General features: G+C 45.6%; 1 pseudogene across 1 annotated transcript in view; it reads left to right on the forward strand.

The window, feature by feature from the left end:
- LOC308165415 (cullin-1-like) overlaps positions 1-16298 on the forward strand; it is a 23941-nt pseudogene extending 7643 nt beyond the window's left edge. The window contains exons 8-20 of the transcript in view: positions 133-263; positions 1547-1666; positions 1890-1996; positions 2140-2188; positions 3048-3179; positions 4015-4136; positions 7402-7581; positions 7775-7867; positions 8951-8998; positions 9120-9202; positions 10403-10508; positions 15313-15426; positions 16218-16298. The product of the transcript in view is annotated as a cullin-1-like (transcript). The remainder of the gene's footprint in view (positions 1-132; positions 264-1546; positions 1667-1889; positions 1997-2139; positions 2189-3047; positions 3180-4014; positions 4137-7401; positions 7582-7774; positions 7868-8950; positions 8999-9119; positions 9203-10402; positions 10509-15312; positions 15427-16217) is intronic.
- The last annotated feature ends 160 nt before the right edge of the window (positions 16299-16458 follow it).

Genomic DNA, 16458 nt, shown 5'->3' on the forward strand with positions numbered 1-16458 from the left:
CTCTCTGTCTCTGTCTCTCTCTCTCTGTCCCTTCTCTCTTTCCCTCCCCCCTCTCTCTCCCTCCCACTCTTTTTCTCTCTCTCTCTACCTCTCTACCTATCTCTCCCTCCCTCCCCCCCTCCCTCCCTCTAGACCTGGGTCGTATGTACAACCTGGTGTCTCGTATCCCGGACGGCCTCGGGGAGCTGAAGAAGCTTCTGGAGACTCACATCTTCACCCAGGGCCTGGTTGCTATAGAGAAGTGTGGGGAGGCCGCCCTCAACGTAAGTTCACCCAGGGCTGCTATAGAGAAGTGTGGGGAGGCCGCCCTCAACGTAAGTTCACCCAGGGCTGCTATAGAGAAGTGTGGGGAGGCCGCCCTCAACGTAAGTTCACCCAGGGCTGCTATAGAGAAGTGTGGGGAGGCCGCCCTCAACGTAAGTTCACCCAGGGCCTGGCTGCTATTGGGTTGTTAAGTCTGACGTCACGCGTGACGTTTAGCAATTTCCGGGTCCAAATAAAAGATTCTCCGCACCAGAGTACCAGTGTACTACAGCGGTAGAATGACAGTTCAATCGTTTTTTAGACTGGGATCTATTCATACAACAAGGGACACAGCACTTTCCCGTTTCCCCCATATTGTCAGCGTCTTTGAGCCTCGGAAAAAAATAATATAATGAATTATTATTATTACTGCGGCATTTCGAAGACAGCGCCTCAGCCAACGTTGGACCCGGAAACACGTCACGACTTAACAACCGAATAGAGAAGTGTGATGGGGCCTAGCTCACCCAGGGCCTGGCTGCTATAGAGAAGTGTGATGGGGCCTAGCTCAATGTAAGACTCACACAGGACACCCTGGCCTTCACTCTGTTAATACTAGTATTATTAGTGTGCTTGCTGTGGTTGTTTTTACGCCCCTGTGCTTCACTCTCTCAGTCCTGTCAAAGGTTCCACAGTTCCGGTTCCTTCCATACAGCCCATCTCCTGTTGTCCGTTCTACATTTTTTTTAATTAAATTTTGCCATTTAGCAGACGCTTTTTAATCCAAAGCGACTTACAATTACGAATTACAGGGACATTCCCCCTGGAGTAACTGAGGGCTAAGTGCCTTACTCAAGGGCACACTAGTAGTGGTGTGGTTTCAGGCGGGATTTGAACTCACAACCTTCCGATCTCACTATCCACTAGACCACCACTACCCCTTCAAGTGTTCTTAAAGCGTTCTTAAAGTGTGTGAGCTAGACACGTTCGTTTCAGTGAAACGTGAACGTCCAAATAGTGAAAATACCATCGCTCATCCGTTATCAAACTTTGCCGAGTTTTGCAAACTGTGCTTGAACTGAAGAGTAACAGTAGAGTGGAAAATAACAGCATCCGCACACTCAAACACTGTGCAAAAAAAGTTGTTCATTGCGAGCTGCTTTCAGTCAGTGAAACATGAATGTGACATTGGGTGAAAAGATACTGTGGTTATACTGTCTTTATGGTCTTGGTCATCGGGATCATCTGAGATGTCACCTGACACCTGACACCTGACCCCTGTCCCTCTCTGTCTCCTCCTCAGGACCCCAAAATGTACGGCCAGACCATCCTAGACGTCCACAAGAAGTACAACGAGAAGTACAACGCCTTAGTCATGTCTGCCTTCAACAACGACGCAGGCTTCGTAGCTGCGCTGGACAAGGTAGGGGAGGCTGGGGGAGGCCGGGGGAGGCTGGGGGAGGTAGAAATCGGAGGTCAGGGCTCATTGTAATGCATGGAACAGAATGAGGAATGCTATCAAACACGTGTAGATTTAGTCAGTTTAGCTGCGAGAGTAAGGGGTGTTAATACCATTTTTTTCTCCTCCCCGCTCCCCCCCCCTTCCTCCTCCCCCTCCTCCCCCTCCTCCCCCCCCCCCCACCCAGGCCTGTGGGCGTTTCATCAACAACAACGCGGTGACTAAGATGGTGCAGTCGTCCAGTAAATCACCTGAGCTGCTGGCACGATACTGTGACTCTCTGCTCAAGAAGAGGTGTGTGTGTGTGTGTGTAGAGTGTGTAGAGTGTGTGTGTGTGTGTGTGTGTGTGTGTGTGTGTGTGTGGTCTTCCTAGATATAACACACAACAGGAGGTCGTGGGGTTTGATCTGATGTTGTGTTGATGTTTTTCTGTCCAGTTCTAAGAACCCAGAGGAGGCGGAGCTTGAGGACACACTGAACCAAGTGGTGAGCATAGATGTCAATCACAACCCTAACCAGACCCTAACCCTAACCAGACCCTAACCCTAACCAGACAATATAATATAACTGACTCTTAACTACTATAACTGACTCTTAACTGCTATAACTAACTCTTAACTACTATAACTGACTCTTAACTACTATAACTGACTCTTAACTACTATAACTGACTCTTAACTACTATAACTGACTCTTAACTGCTATAACTGACTCTTAACTACTATAACTAACTCTTAACTACTATAACTGACTCTTAACTGCTATAACTAACTCTTAACTACTATAACTGACTCTTAACTACTATAACTGACTCTTAACTACTATAACTGACTCTTAACTACTATAACTAACTCTTAACTACTATAACTGACTCTTAACTACTAAAACTGACTCTTAACTACTATAACTGACTCTTAACTACTATAACTGACTCTTAACTGCTATAACTGACTCTTAACTACTATAACTGACTCTTAACTACTATAACTGACTCTTAACTACTATAACTGACTCTTAACTGCTATAACTGACTCTTAACTACTATAACTGACTCTTAACTACTCAGGGGTAGTGGTGGTCTAGTGGATAGTGAGTTGGACTTGTGATCGGAAGGTTGTGAGTTCAAATCCCGCCTGAAACCACACCACTACTAGTGTGCCCTTGAGTAAGGCACTTAGCCCTCAGTTACTCCAGGGGGAATGTCCCTGTAATTCGTAATTGTATTGTCGCTTTGGATTAAAAGCGTCTGCTAAATGGCAAAATTATTAATTATTAACTACTATAACTAACTCTTAACTACTATAACTGACTCTTAACTACTATAACTACCTCTGTCCTGTCTCAGATGGTGGTGTTCAAGTACATCGAGGACAAGGACGTGTTCCAGAAGTTCTATGCTAAGATGCTAGCCAAGCGGCTGGTCCACCAGAACAGCGCCAGCGACGACGCGGAGGCCAGCATGATCTCCAAACTGAAGGTGTCTACTGTCCTCCAATCAGGGGGGGAGGGGCTTACTGTCCTCCAATCAGGGGGGAGGGGCTTACTGTCCTCCAATCAGGGGGGAGGGGCTTACTGTCCTCCAATCAGGGGGGGAGGGGCTTACTGTCCTCCAATCAGGGGGGGAGGGGCTTACTGTCCTCCAATCAGGGGGGGGAGGGGCTTACTGTCCTCCAATCAGGGGGGGGAGGGGCTTACTGTCCTCCAATCAGGGGGGGGAGGGGCTTACTGTCCTCCAATCAGGGGGGGAGGGGCTTACTGTCCTCCAATCAGGGTGGGAGGGGCTTACTACTACTACTAATAATAATAATAATAATAAATTTTATTTATAAAAGCACTTTACATAGGAAATCTCAGAGTGCTACAATTAAACACAGGAAGATAAAGCAATAAACATTTTCAATTAAAAGGCTAAAAAAAGGCTCTATTAAAAAGGTGGGTTTTAAGGCCTCGTTTAAAAGCATCCACAGACTGTGGTGCCCTTAGGTGGTCAGAGAGAGCATTCCACAGCCTGGGAGCAGCCGAGCAGAAGGCTTACTGTCCTCCAATCAGGGGGGGGAGGGGCTTACTGTCCTCCAATCAGGGGAGGGAGGGGCTTACTGTCTTCCAATCAGGGGAGGGAGGGGCTTACTGTCCTCCAATCAGGGGAGGGGGGGGGGGAGGGTTACTGTCCTCCAATCAGGGGCGAGGGGGGGCGGGGGAAACTGTCACGTCCTCCAATCAGGGGAGGGTTGAGGCGGGGACTAGAAATGATGCAAGCAACGCTATTGGATAGAATAATAAAACAATCTGACCATCTCCCGCTCTGCCAACAGCAAGCGTGCGGGTTCGAGTACACGTCCAAACTCCAGCGCATGTTCCAGGACATCGGCGTCAGCAAAGACCTCAATGAACAGTTCAAGAAGCACCTCACCAACTCTGAGCCTCTAGACTGTGAGTAGCTAGCTAGGGTTAGAGCACCTCGCCCACTCTGAGCCTCTAGACTGTGAGTAGCTAGCTAGTTAGTTAGTTGGGTTAGGACACCTCACCCACTGAGTCTCTAGACTGTGAGTAGCTAGGCAGTTAGTTAGTTTAGAGTGACTGAGAGTAGGTAGTTTAGACTGAGTAGTTAGGGAGTTGGGTTAGTTTAGACTATGAGTAGGTAGTGAGTTAGTTAGTTTAGACTGAGTAGCTAGTTAGTTAGTGAGTGGTTAGTTAGTTAGTGAGTGGTTAGTTAGTTAGTGAGTAGTTAGTTAGTTAATGAGTGGTTAGTGAGTGGTTAGTTAGTGAGTGGTTAGTTAGTTAGTGAGTGGTTAGTTAGTGAGTGGTTAGTTAGTTAGTGAGTGGTTGGTTAGTTAGTGAGTGGTTAGTTAGTTAGTTAGTTAGTGAGTGGTTAGTTAGTGAGTGGTTAGTTAGTGAGTGGTTGGTTAATTAGTGAGTGGTTAGTTAGTTAGTGAGTGGTTAGTTAGTTAGTGAGTGGTTGGTTAGTTAGTGAGTGGTTAGTTAGTTAGTTAGTGAGTGGTTGGTTAGTTAGTGAGTGGTTAGTTAGTTAGTGAGTGGTTGGTTAGTTAGTGAGTGGTTGGTTAGTTAGTGAGTGGTTAGTTAGTTAGTGAGTGGTTAGTTAGTGGGGCTGGTGTTCCCCAACCTAACTGCCGACGAAGCATTGTATCTCTGGAACTCAAACAACTCTCTCTCCTTCTTTCTGTCTCTCCCTCCCTCCCCCTCCTCCCTCCCTCCCCCTCCTCCCTTCCTCCCCCTCCTCCCTCCCTCTCCCTCCCTCCCCCTCCTCCCTCCCCCTCCTCCCATATATGGCTCTTCCGGTGACGGCATATGGCTCCCAGACAATTGGGTTGAAAAGTAAAAAAATAATAATACTTGTGATATTGCGTAATAATACTGTGTCATTTTAAAGTAAACAGAAATTAGTTTTGAAGTTAAATTTCACGGGACTGTTCACGGGACCCGTGACCCGTGGGTCGGGTCGGGAACCAATGTCTCGCGAGAGTGTCAGAGGTCGTTGTAAAGGTGAATAAATAAAAAACAATTTGATCAGATAGTGAACTAGCTTATACGCTTCAACCCTTAGTAACGAGAAAGATGGCAAAAAGAAAAAAAGACGATGATTACCGTGCATTCCAGGCTGCGTGGACAGAGGAATTTGCATTTGTGGAGATCGCAGGATCTGCGGTATGTCTAATATGCAATGATAAAATTGCATCGATGAAACGGTCAAATATAAAGCGGCACTTCGATACGCATCATGCTTCATTTGCATCGAAATATCCAGCGTGCAGACGAGTCAACAGCAACTGCGTGGGTGGACCAAGCAAGGTGACGGAAATTCCGCTAGCTTTGCGGGTGCTTTGGCAATAGTCAGGAATGGAAAGCCATTCACAGATGGCGAGTATGCCAAAACATTCATGCTTGATGTGGCCAATGAACTGTTTGATGACTTCCCAAATAAAGACAAGATAATCAAACGAATAAAAGACATGCCTCTGTCAGCAAGAACTGTTCACGATCGTAGCATCATGATGGCAAATCAAGTTGAGGAAACACAAATTAAACGCCGGGACATACTTTTCTCTCGCGTTAGATGAGTCAATAGATGTTAGCCATCTATCTCAGTTCAGTATATTTGCCAGGTATGCTGCAGGTGACACACTGCGTGAGGAAAGCTTGGCTGTTTTGCAAATGAAAGGGACAACCAGAGGAGAGGATTTATTCACGTCTTTCATGGAGTTTGCTAAAGAAAAAAAACTGCAGATGGATAAACTTATTTCTGTCTGTACTGATGGTGCACCCTGTATGTTGGGGAAGAACAAAGGATTTGTAGCGCTTCTCCGTGAACATGAAAAGAGAGCCATCCTATGTTTTCATTGCATCCTGCACCAGGAGGCGCTTTGCGCTCAGACGTGTGGCCAGGAGCTAGGTGAGGTGATGTCGCTGGTCATTCGAGTGGTCAACTTCATTGTTGCCCGAGCTTTAAATGATCGCCAGTTTAAAGCTCTGTTAGAAGAAGTTGGGAATCATTATCCCAGTCTGCTTTTACACAGCAACGTGCGTTGGTTGTCAAGGGGAAAGGTGCTCAGCCGTTTTGCAGCTTGCCTGAGTGAAATCCGGACTTTTCTTCAAATGAAAGGCGTCAAGCATCCTGAGCTAGACAACACTGACTGGCTCCTGCAGTTTCACTATCTCGTGGACATAACAGGCCATCTGAACCAGCTCAATGTGAAAATGCAAGGTATTGGAAATACAATCTCATCCCTTCAACAAGCAGTGTTTGCATTTGAAAGCAAGCTGGAAGTCTTTCTCAGGGACATTGAAACAGGTCGTCTTCTGCACTTTGTAACACTGCAACAATTTAGAGATGCATGCTTAGCAAGTGACTCCACTCAACATCTGGATCTCCAGCAGCTAGCTGGCTTTACGTCCAATCTCCTGCAGTCATTCAAAGCACGTTTTGGAGAATTTCGTGCGCGCACTGGTCTTTTCAAGTTCATCACTCATCCACATGAGTGTGCAGTGGACAAAATCGACCTGACATGCATCCCTGGGGTCTCTATGGGAGACTTTGAGCTGGAAGTTGCTGACCTGAAGGCATCAGACATGTGGATGAGTAAGTTCAAGACACTTAATGGAGAGTTGGAAAGTCTTGCGCGACAGCGAGCAGAGCTGGCGAGGGAACACAAGTGGACAGAAATGAAAAAACTTCAACCTGAAGACCAGCTGATTCTGAAAACTTGGAATGAGCTTCCTGTGACATACCACACAATGCAGCGTGTTAGTATTGCCGTATTGACCATGTTTGGCTCTACATAATATGTATTATGTATGTGAGCAGTCATTCTCGCATATGAGGAAAATTAAGACCAACCTACGCTCACGTTTAACTGATGGAAGCCTCAACGCCTGCATGAAGCTCAACCTCACCACGTATGAACCAGACTACAAGGACATCAGCAAAACCATGCAGCACCAGAAATCGCATTAAAAGTAAGACATATTTAATTTATTATATGTTACAAATACTATATGGCTCTCAATGAAATACATTTAGAAATATTTGGCTTTTATGGCTCTCCCAGTCAAAAAGGTTCCCGACCCCTGCTCTGAGGTAACACACACACACCAATCCACCATAAGGTCCATAAGGGCTGATCCCCCCCTGACATTCCTCTATGATTCTCTTTCATTACCCACTTCCCTCTGAGGTAATACAGAATAGTTGATGGACTCTCCCCTCCCCTCCCCTCCCCCCCCCTCCCCAGTTGGAGAGGAGCTACCAACGGTTCACAGCCTTCTACGCCAGCAGGCACAGTGGCAGGAAGCTCACCTGGCTGTACCACCTGTCTAAAGGAGAGCTGGTCACCAACTGCTTCAAGAACAGATACACCCTGCAGGTAGGGAGGTGTTATTACAGGTGTTATTACAGCTGTTATTACAGCCGCTACACAAACAGTATGAAGGCTCTCCCTCTGATTGGACAAAGGGAGAATTGTGTCTCTTCATTTCTTCATGAAAAGTGACATGTTAGAAAGTGTGTGTGTCACCTTGTGATGACCTGGTGTGACACCCCCCCCCCCCCCCCCCCAGGCGTCAACCTTCCAGATGGCCATCCTGCTGCAGTACAATGCGGAGGACGTGTACACGGTGCAGCAGCTGGCCGACAGCACGCAGATCAAGATTGTGAGAACGCCACCTCCTAACCGCCGCTCACTTCCTGTTCAGAACTCTACCCCCTGAGACACACTCTTCACGCTCTAGAACCTTCTGTCATACTGTTCACACTGTGTTCTAGTATCTTCTGTCACACTGTGTTCTAGAACCTTCTATCATACTGTGTTCTAGAACCTTCTGTCACACTGTGTTCTAGAACCTTCTATCATACTGTGTTCTAGAACCTTCTATCACACTGTGTTCTAGAACCTTCTGTCACACTGTGTTCTAGAACCTTCTATCATACTGTGTTCTAGAATCTTCTGTCACACTGTGTTCTAGAACCTTCTATCATACTGTGTTCTAGAACCTTCTATCATACTGTGTTCTAGAACCTTCTATCACACTGTGTTCTAGAACCTTCTGTCACACTGTGTTCTAGAACCTTCTGTCACACTGTGTTCAAGAACCTTCTATCATACTGTGTTCTAGAACCTTCTATCACACTGTGTTCTAGAACCTTCTGTCACACTGTGTTCTAGAACCTTCTGTCACACTGTGTTCTAGAACCTTCTGTCACACTGTGTTCTAGAACCTTCTATCATACTGTGTTCTAGAACCTTCTGTCACACTGTGTTCTAGAACCTTCTGTCACACTGTGTTCTAGAACCTTCTATCATACTGTGTTCTAGAACCTTCTGTCACACTGTGTTCTAGAACCTTCTGTCACACTGTGTTCTAGAACCTTCTGTCACACTGTGTTCTAGAACCTTCTATCATACTGTGTTCTAGAACCTTCTGTCACACTGTGTTCTAGAACCTTCTATCATACTGTGTTCTAGAACCTTCTGTCACACTGTGTTCTAGAACCTTCTATCATACTGTGTTCTAGAATCTTCTGTCACACTGTGTTCTAGAACCTTCTATCATACTGTGTTCTAGAACCTTCTATCATACTGTGTTCTCGAACCTTCTATCACCTTCTTCTACATTCTAAAAACATTTATATTTAGTAATGATAGAATAACTGAATCTCTGATCACTGAAGACATTGAGAAAGCGTTAAAATGTTACAATGTGAATACATTTCTGACGACCGTGTGTGTTTTCCAGGACACATTGGTGCAGGTGTTGCAGATCCTGTTGAAGTCCAAACTGCTTGTAAGTACACTCACACACACACACACACACACACACACACACACACACACACCTACCGGCATCTATCTCCTCACTGTGAGTTGACCCTTGACCTCAGCTGTGTTGTTGCCATGACACCCAGGTCCTGGAGGATGAGAACGCCAACGTGGACGAGGCAGACTTCAAACCTGACACCTTAATAAAGCTGTTCCTGGGATACAAGAAGTGAGTGGTGGTGGTGGTGATGATGATGATGATGATGATGATCATGATGATAATAGGTGGTGGAGGTGGTGGTGGAGGTGGTGGTGGTGGTGGTGGAGGTGGTGGTGGTGGTGGAGGTGGTGGTGGTGGTGGAGGTGGTGGTGGTGGTGGTGGTGGTGGAGGTAGTGGTGGTGGGGGTGGTGGAGGTGGTGGAGGTGGAGGTGGTGGTGGTGGTGGTGGTGGTGGTAGGGGTGGTGGAGGTGGTGGTGGTGGAGGTAGTGGTGGAGGTGGTGGTGGAGGTGGTGGTGGTGGAGGTGGTGGTGGAGGTAGTGGTGGAGGTGGTGGTGGTGGTGGTAGTGGTGATGGTGGTGGAGGTAGTGGTGGAGGTGGGGGTGGTGGTGGTGGTGGTGGAGGTGGTGGTGGTGGTGGTGGTGGGGGTGGTGGTGATGGTGGTGATGGTGGTGGTGGAGGTAGTGGTGGAGGTGGTGGTGGTGGTGGTGGAGGTGGTGGTGGTGGTGGTGGAGGTGGTGGTGGTGGCGTCTGGAGTTACATTAACTCCTTCAGTGCCGAGGGTGAATGAAGTCGCCCAAACGGTCAACATTCTAGAGCACCAAGAGTGACTTTATTTGGTTGTTAAGTCTGACGTCAAACGTGACGTTTAGCAATTTCCGGGTCCAAACCAGAGATTCCCTGCACCATGAGAACAGTGTACTACAGCGGTAGAATGACAGTTCAATCGTTTTTTAGACTGGGATCTATTCATACAACAAGGGACACAGCACCTTCCTGTTTTTCCCATATTTGAGCCTCGGAAAAGCGCTATACAAATATAATTTATTATTATTATTACTGAGGCATTTCGAAGACAGCGCCTCAGCCAACTTTGGACCCGGAAACACGTCACGACTTAACAACCGAATTCACTGGAAACACATGAATCGGTCGAGAGAGGACGCTGGCGTTGCTTGTTCGCCGCTTCTCCGCCCGAAATCTAGGTGTAATTGCAGTATACAGAGTAGATTGTCCTACAAAGACACCTAGACTTAGATTTAGTAATCTAAACATTTATTAGACCCCTATACTTTCTTTTATCTATTTTTTTCTTTCTTTTTATTATTACTACTCTGTCTTTTTAGTTTGTAAAGCGTCTTTGAGTGTCTAGAAAAGCGCTATATAAGTCTAATGTATTATTATTATTATTATTATTGTTTGTGTCGACAGTAAGAAGCTGAGGGTCAACATCAACGTGCCGATGAAGACGGAGCAGAAACAGGAACAGGAAACGACCCACAAGAACATCGAGGAGGACAGGAAGTTGTTAATACAGGTGTGGTGGAGGTTTATTATCCACGAGAGGAGGATGAAGATGAAGGATATAGAGATATGTAGATATGTAAATAGATGGATAGAGATATGTAGATATGTAAATAGATGGATAGAGATATGTAGATATGTAAATAGATGGATAGAGATATGTAGATATGTAAATACATGTAGATGGGTAGAGATATGTAAATTAGGGATGCACGATATTTATCGTCCCGATATTGGGAAATTAATGTAATTAAATATTTATCGGTTTTATTAAATTTTAGCCGATAATATGAAGCCGGAAATATTTCCGGTTCCGGTTGTCGCGCTCATGATGCTGCGCCTGCGTACAGCCACGCAGTGGAGAGACGAGAGCAAAACATGGCTTCCCCGGTGTGGACATTTTTCAGAGTTTCTGAGGCAGATAGTGCGTTTGCAATTTGCAATACATGTTCGGCAAAAGTTCAGTGAATTACCGTAATAAGCCTAAAAAAGTTCAACTGTTCAAAAAGTGCAACTTCTCTGCTATCAGAAACTGTTTGAATTGTTTTGATTGGGCATATAGTTCATGAATTACGATAGTTTGAAGGAACGCTGTAAAATCCTGTCGGCGCCGACAGCTCCGGTTTCGGAGCAAGACGCGAATCTATCGGCATTAGTCAAATACATGCTCACATCCAGTCATCCGCTCACTGCTCTCCATCAAAATTGGCACATCCATCAATAATATTACATAATAACAACTGCTCTGATTAGATTGCTTAGATTGTTTAATACATCAACGGGGGGAAAAGCGAGATGAACTCGCGAGTATCATGCTTCCTCCATTGAACGGAAAGTCCTATCTATTCCATTCAAAGTTTTTTAGCCTTCCCCCTTTCCACTGGTAATAAGGAATTGGCAAGAATAGATCGATATAAATAGATCAACATAATGCAGCACTATCATGCACAGATCAGCCTTAAAACATGTAACGTTAGATCATGGGCGTCAGCAGCTTTTTGAATGTGGGGGGGACACTTATTTTTCGGGGGGTCTGGGGGTCCCCCCCCCGAATTTTTTTAAATAGTAGATTCAATTTCCTGCATTCTGGTGCGTTTTACACCCAAAATAATCTCCCTCTTTCTTTGTTTTTCCTTGGAGCTGGCATGGTCTGCAATTACTGACTACTATTATGTTTTGGTTTAACTCACAGAGGCCTGACACTGACACGTGGCACTTTTTAGGTACTTTATTAAATATGAAGATTCAAAAAGAATCAAAGAGTGAATTAGAAAAGAATGAGGTAACTTTGAGTCAACAAATTGAATAAAAAGTTATGAGGAAACATAAAATATGTACCTAGGCTACTCAGAGCCTATTACAATCAAACTTAGCCCTCTTCAGTGCATTGCAGAACATACAACTATAACAAACAAACAAAAATCAAAGAGTGAATTAGAGCTGTCTCCACTGCCCCTGCCTGCTGCCCCTGCCTCTGACTCACTCTCATTCTCAACCACCTATATCAGGAGAAATGGGGATGCATTGAGCACTTGTTCATATTGTTTTTCTCTAATAGAACATTTGACATAGAAATACAATCATCAATACAAAAAATACAATCACAAGCATTTTAGAAATAGAAAAATAAATGGAACAGGTGTTTTCTTCTTATTTTTTTTAACCCTAGCTCAAGCAATCAGATGCCAAATTGATTCTTTGGGTGGGTGCAATGGCCAAATTAAATTGTGCAAATGCTCAGGGCAATGAACACGGGCAGGAGATGCAATAATGACAGGACAGGTAAGCACTGTGAGGTGTTTGTCGCCATTCTGTGCTTTTGATGACATTTCGCCTGTGTCTGTTCTGCATTTAAACATGTCTAACCGCACTAGTAATGCCTAACAAAACTGCTAGTGCCATATAGCTGATCTAGCTCGTATTTGGTTGCTAGTAGGCTATGCTAATTCTATTGCTAATACAGAGAATGTCTCATAAGGTGCTAACATTCTTATCAGAAAAGCTGGCTGTGTTTGACCTTGGGAGAACGCAATGTTGCTGTTTGGCCACTCACGGGAAAACTTGGATGACTTTGACTTACTTTTCTCTTCTTAGAATTTTTTTTCCTTATATCCATCTTGGTGGATGATCTAAATATAGTCTTGCCTCAGTCTGAATGTTTTGAATCTGCGTGCGTGTCTGATTCTGCTGCTGCCGTGTTAAAAACAGAAGTAAAACGCGGAGTGGACTTCTGGATATGGGCAATCCCCTACTCATAAAGTGGAACGGATTTGATTGTGAAGCAATGAAAATAACGCTGACCAGTCATGCAACATATTTTTGATGGCAAATGTGGGGGGGTCCAAACGACCTTGTTTCAAAGGTGGGGGGGACACGTCCCCCCCCAAATATATGGTGGTGACGCCCATGCGTTAGATATATAACGGAGCGATGTATTTCTACGGAAAGGCTGACTGACGCAGGGCTCATACAATCTCCGCGTTTGTTATAGATACGAGTGCTCCGGTGTCTTGCTGGTAGTCAAATATATTTATTTATATATACAGCATATGGATGTTATGTGCCTGTTACCTGCCGCTTTCAGTTCTAGTAGTTTAGATCTCGCAACCAGGGAAACGCCGACATGTGTTAAAGGGAGCAAGACGCGAATCTACCGGCATTTGACTCATGAGTGAACGGCGAAAATGGCTGGACGGCACAGCTTAGGATTCCATTGAAGTTACAGGGAACTATGTGTGAAAGAGGCTTAAATGATTTCAACATTTGAAGAGTCAGAAGTGTTCTCTTTGTTGTGTTAACAATAGTGATGTAAGTTAGATTTGGTGAGATCACTATGGAATATTAAATCATCAATCTTTGCTCACTACATAGCCTTTCTTACCTTCAGGTGTGCATGAACTACAGGTTATCAACTGTGAAATTATATCTGTTCTCATATCGGTTATCATATCGGTTATCGGCCACGAGAAGCGGGTAAACATCGGTTATCGGTATCGGTTGGAAAAAATGCATATCGTGCATCCCTAATGTAAATAGATGGATAGAGATATGTAGATATGTAAATAGATGGATAGAGATATGTAGATATGTAAATGGGTGGATAGAGATATGTAGATATGTAAATAGATGGATAGATAGGCAAGCAGATAGATAGATAGATACTAACTATCTAGACCATCGTTTCTCAACGGGGGCGTTCAGACAACATCGGGGGGCGCTGGAACAGATATTTTAAAAAGGGGGGCGTTGAGGTGTTCTTGGGGGGCGTTCGCGCATTAAGTATTTTTCTCATGAAAAACAGCTGTGTTATTACGGGCACATTCGTAAATGCACGATAGCTGAATGTCGATACACGATGAACGGTCAGTTCGCTCGGACAAACCGTGTTTCGGTCGACTGTTCGACCCTGCTGGCTGCCTGTCCCGCCCTAATGCGAGCCACGGCCGCTGCTATTGGTTGATAGAACGACATGTAGAAATGTGATTGGCTGAGCGGGAAGCCTTTTCTAAAAAGCTGCTAGTTTGGTTGCAGTGCGCCGTAGAGCTTTAATTAAAATAGAATTAAAAGTAGAGCTTTAATGAAGTTGCTTGGAGTGTTTTTGCCAGAAACTCTGAAACGGTTAAACAAAATCAGTCTTGCAGTTGTGTTGTGTTGCTGTGACTGCTGCTGTGTCACGGTGCCGCCGTAGAGAGAGAAACTGCCGCGTTGCAGATTCAAAGGAATGAGAGAGAGAGAGGGAGAGAGGGAGAGGGAGAGGGAGGGAGAATTAGAGGTGGGGAGAAAAAAAAACACGAAGGGGGTAGGATTGAACCTGCGCTCGACGTTTGCTTCGTCTCATCTGAGTTTCGTGATGCATTGCGATGTGTTTGCAAACTAAAATACGATCGCTTTTTTGTGATATGTTGCTCCTCTTGTGATGTCCTGGAAACGAACGCATCAGCTGCAGCGTCTTTTGTATTGATCAGCTGTCAGCAGTGTTATTACGGGTACGTTCGTAAATGCACAAACGGTCAGTTCGCTCGGACAAAACCATGTTTTCAGTCAGAGCGCCCATCTCTGAGCGCTCCCAGAGCGCAGAGCTCTGAACTTTGGAACTTTGTTATGTTTTGATATGTGTTGATATGAGAACTTCGAAGTGGTCAGTTTATGAAAATAATACCATAGAATACTAAATAAAATATTTAAATAATAGCCCCCTAGCGTTTGCCGCCATATTGTGACACCCCCCCCCCCCCCAAAGTCCAATCAAAAATGAATAAATATTAGCATCATAAAACAGCAATTTGGAGAAATGCAACACCAGCACACAAAAACGAACAATGTTAGTTGTAATGTACAGTTCTGCAGCCTACTGTTTGTTCTGCATCGGACATGTGTGAAATTGCTGCTGTTCCGTAGCAGTCTGTTTGTATTCTCTGATGTTGTCTGAGTTTGTTTAACACTCAGAAACAGCATTTTTATTCACATTCACATGGCTTTTCTGCTCTCTGGTAAACTAATGATAATGATATTCCAACTGCCCAGTTAAATCCAATCTATTATTTGGCATTCAGTGACATGCTTTTTAAATTATATAACACAGAATATTAGTCAACATTAATATTTAGGGAAGAAAATAAGCCTACTTTTTTTGATGGGGGGCGGTAAGAGGCCTGGATAATGGACAGGGGGGCGCTGGCCCAAAAAAGGTTGAGAACCACTGATCTAGACAGATAGATAGATATGTAGATAGATAGATAGAAAGATAGAAAGATATGTAGACAGACAGACAGACAGACAGATAATGATGTTCCTCTCCCCCCCCCCTCCCCCCCCAGACGGCCATTGTGAGGATCATGAAGATGAGGAAGGTCCTGAAGCACCAGCAGCTCCTAGCCGAGGTCCTCAACCAGCTGTCCTCCCGCTTCAAACCCCGCGTCCCCGTCATCAAGGTACTGTCCCCCCTCACACCCCCCTGCGTCCCCGTCACCAAGGTACTGTCCCCCCTCACACCCCCCCGCGTCCCCGTCATCAAGGTACCGTCCCCCCTCACACCCCCCCGCGTCCCCGTCATCAAGGTACTGTCCTCCCTCACACCCCCCGCGTCCCCGTCATCAAGGTACTGCCCCCCCTCACACCCCCCCGCGTCCCCGTCATCAAGGTACTGTCCCCCCTCACACCCCCCCGCGTCCCCGTCATCAAGGTACTGTCCTCCCTCACACCCCCCCGCGTCCCCGTCATCAAGGTACTGTCCTCCCTCACACCCCCCCGCGTCCCCGTCATCAAGGTACTGTCACCCCTCACACCCCCCCGCGTCCCCGTCATCAAGGTACCTGCAGGGCCGCCCTCCCTACAGGATAAAATACTAAAATAACAATGCATCTGGAGCAGCTTCATACATACATCATTTCAGTTCTAAAACTATCAACTATCGGGAGGCTGGCGGAGGTAGGATTCGGAGGACGGGCTTGTTGTAATGCATGGAATGGTACGAGGAACAGTGTTTGATAGCATTCACTATTCCGTGCCATGCATTACAATGAGCCTGTCCTCCGATTTCTACCTCCACCAGCCTCCCTTCTCAGAGCGCATTGGAGTAGGAGATCTGAGGCTCCACCCCCTTGGGTGTTCTCCTCCAATGCCTTTAGAGAAGGAAGCGAGGGAAGAGGATTGGGAGGAGCTAGAGTTACTTCCTGTTCCTCTGTCACGGGTTGTTTCATCTTTGTTTTGTTTGTTCTTCCAGAAATGTATCGACATCCTGATCGATAAGGAGTACCTGGAGCGCGTGGACGGAGAGAAGGACACGTACAGCTACCTGGCTTAACAACAACAACAACAACAAACAAACGTTTCCATTCTTCTCCTCCACCTTCCCCCTCTTTTTCTTTCTTCTTCATCATCAGTTCTCAATCAGTTCATCATCAGTTCTCGAGTAATAAACAAAACAAAAACAGAAACACACCGTTCGTTTCTCCGCCTGACAC

Source organism: Nansenia antarctica (assembly GCF_963989245.1).
Source record: "Nansenia antarctica genome assembly, chromosome: 9".
NCBI classification, from domain to species: domain Eukaryota; kingdom Metazoa; phylum Chordata; class Actinopteri; order Argentiniformes; family Microstomatidae; genus Nansenia; species Nansenia antarctica.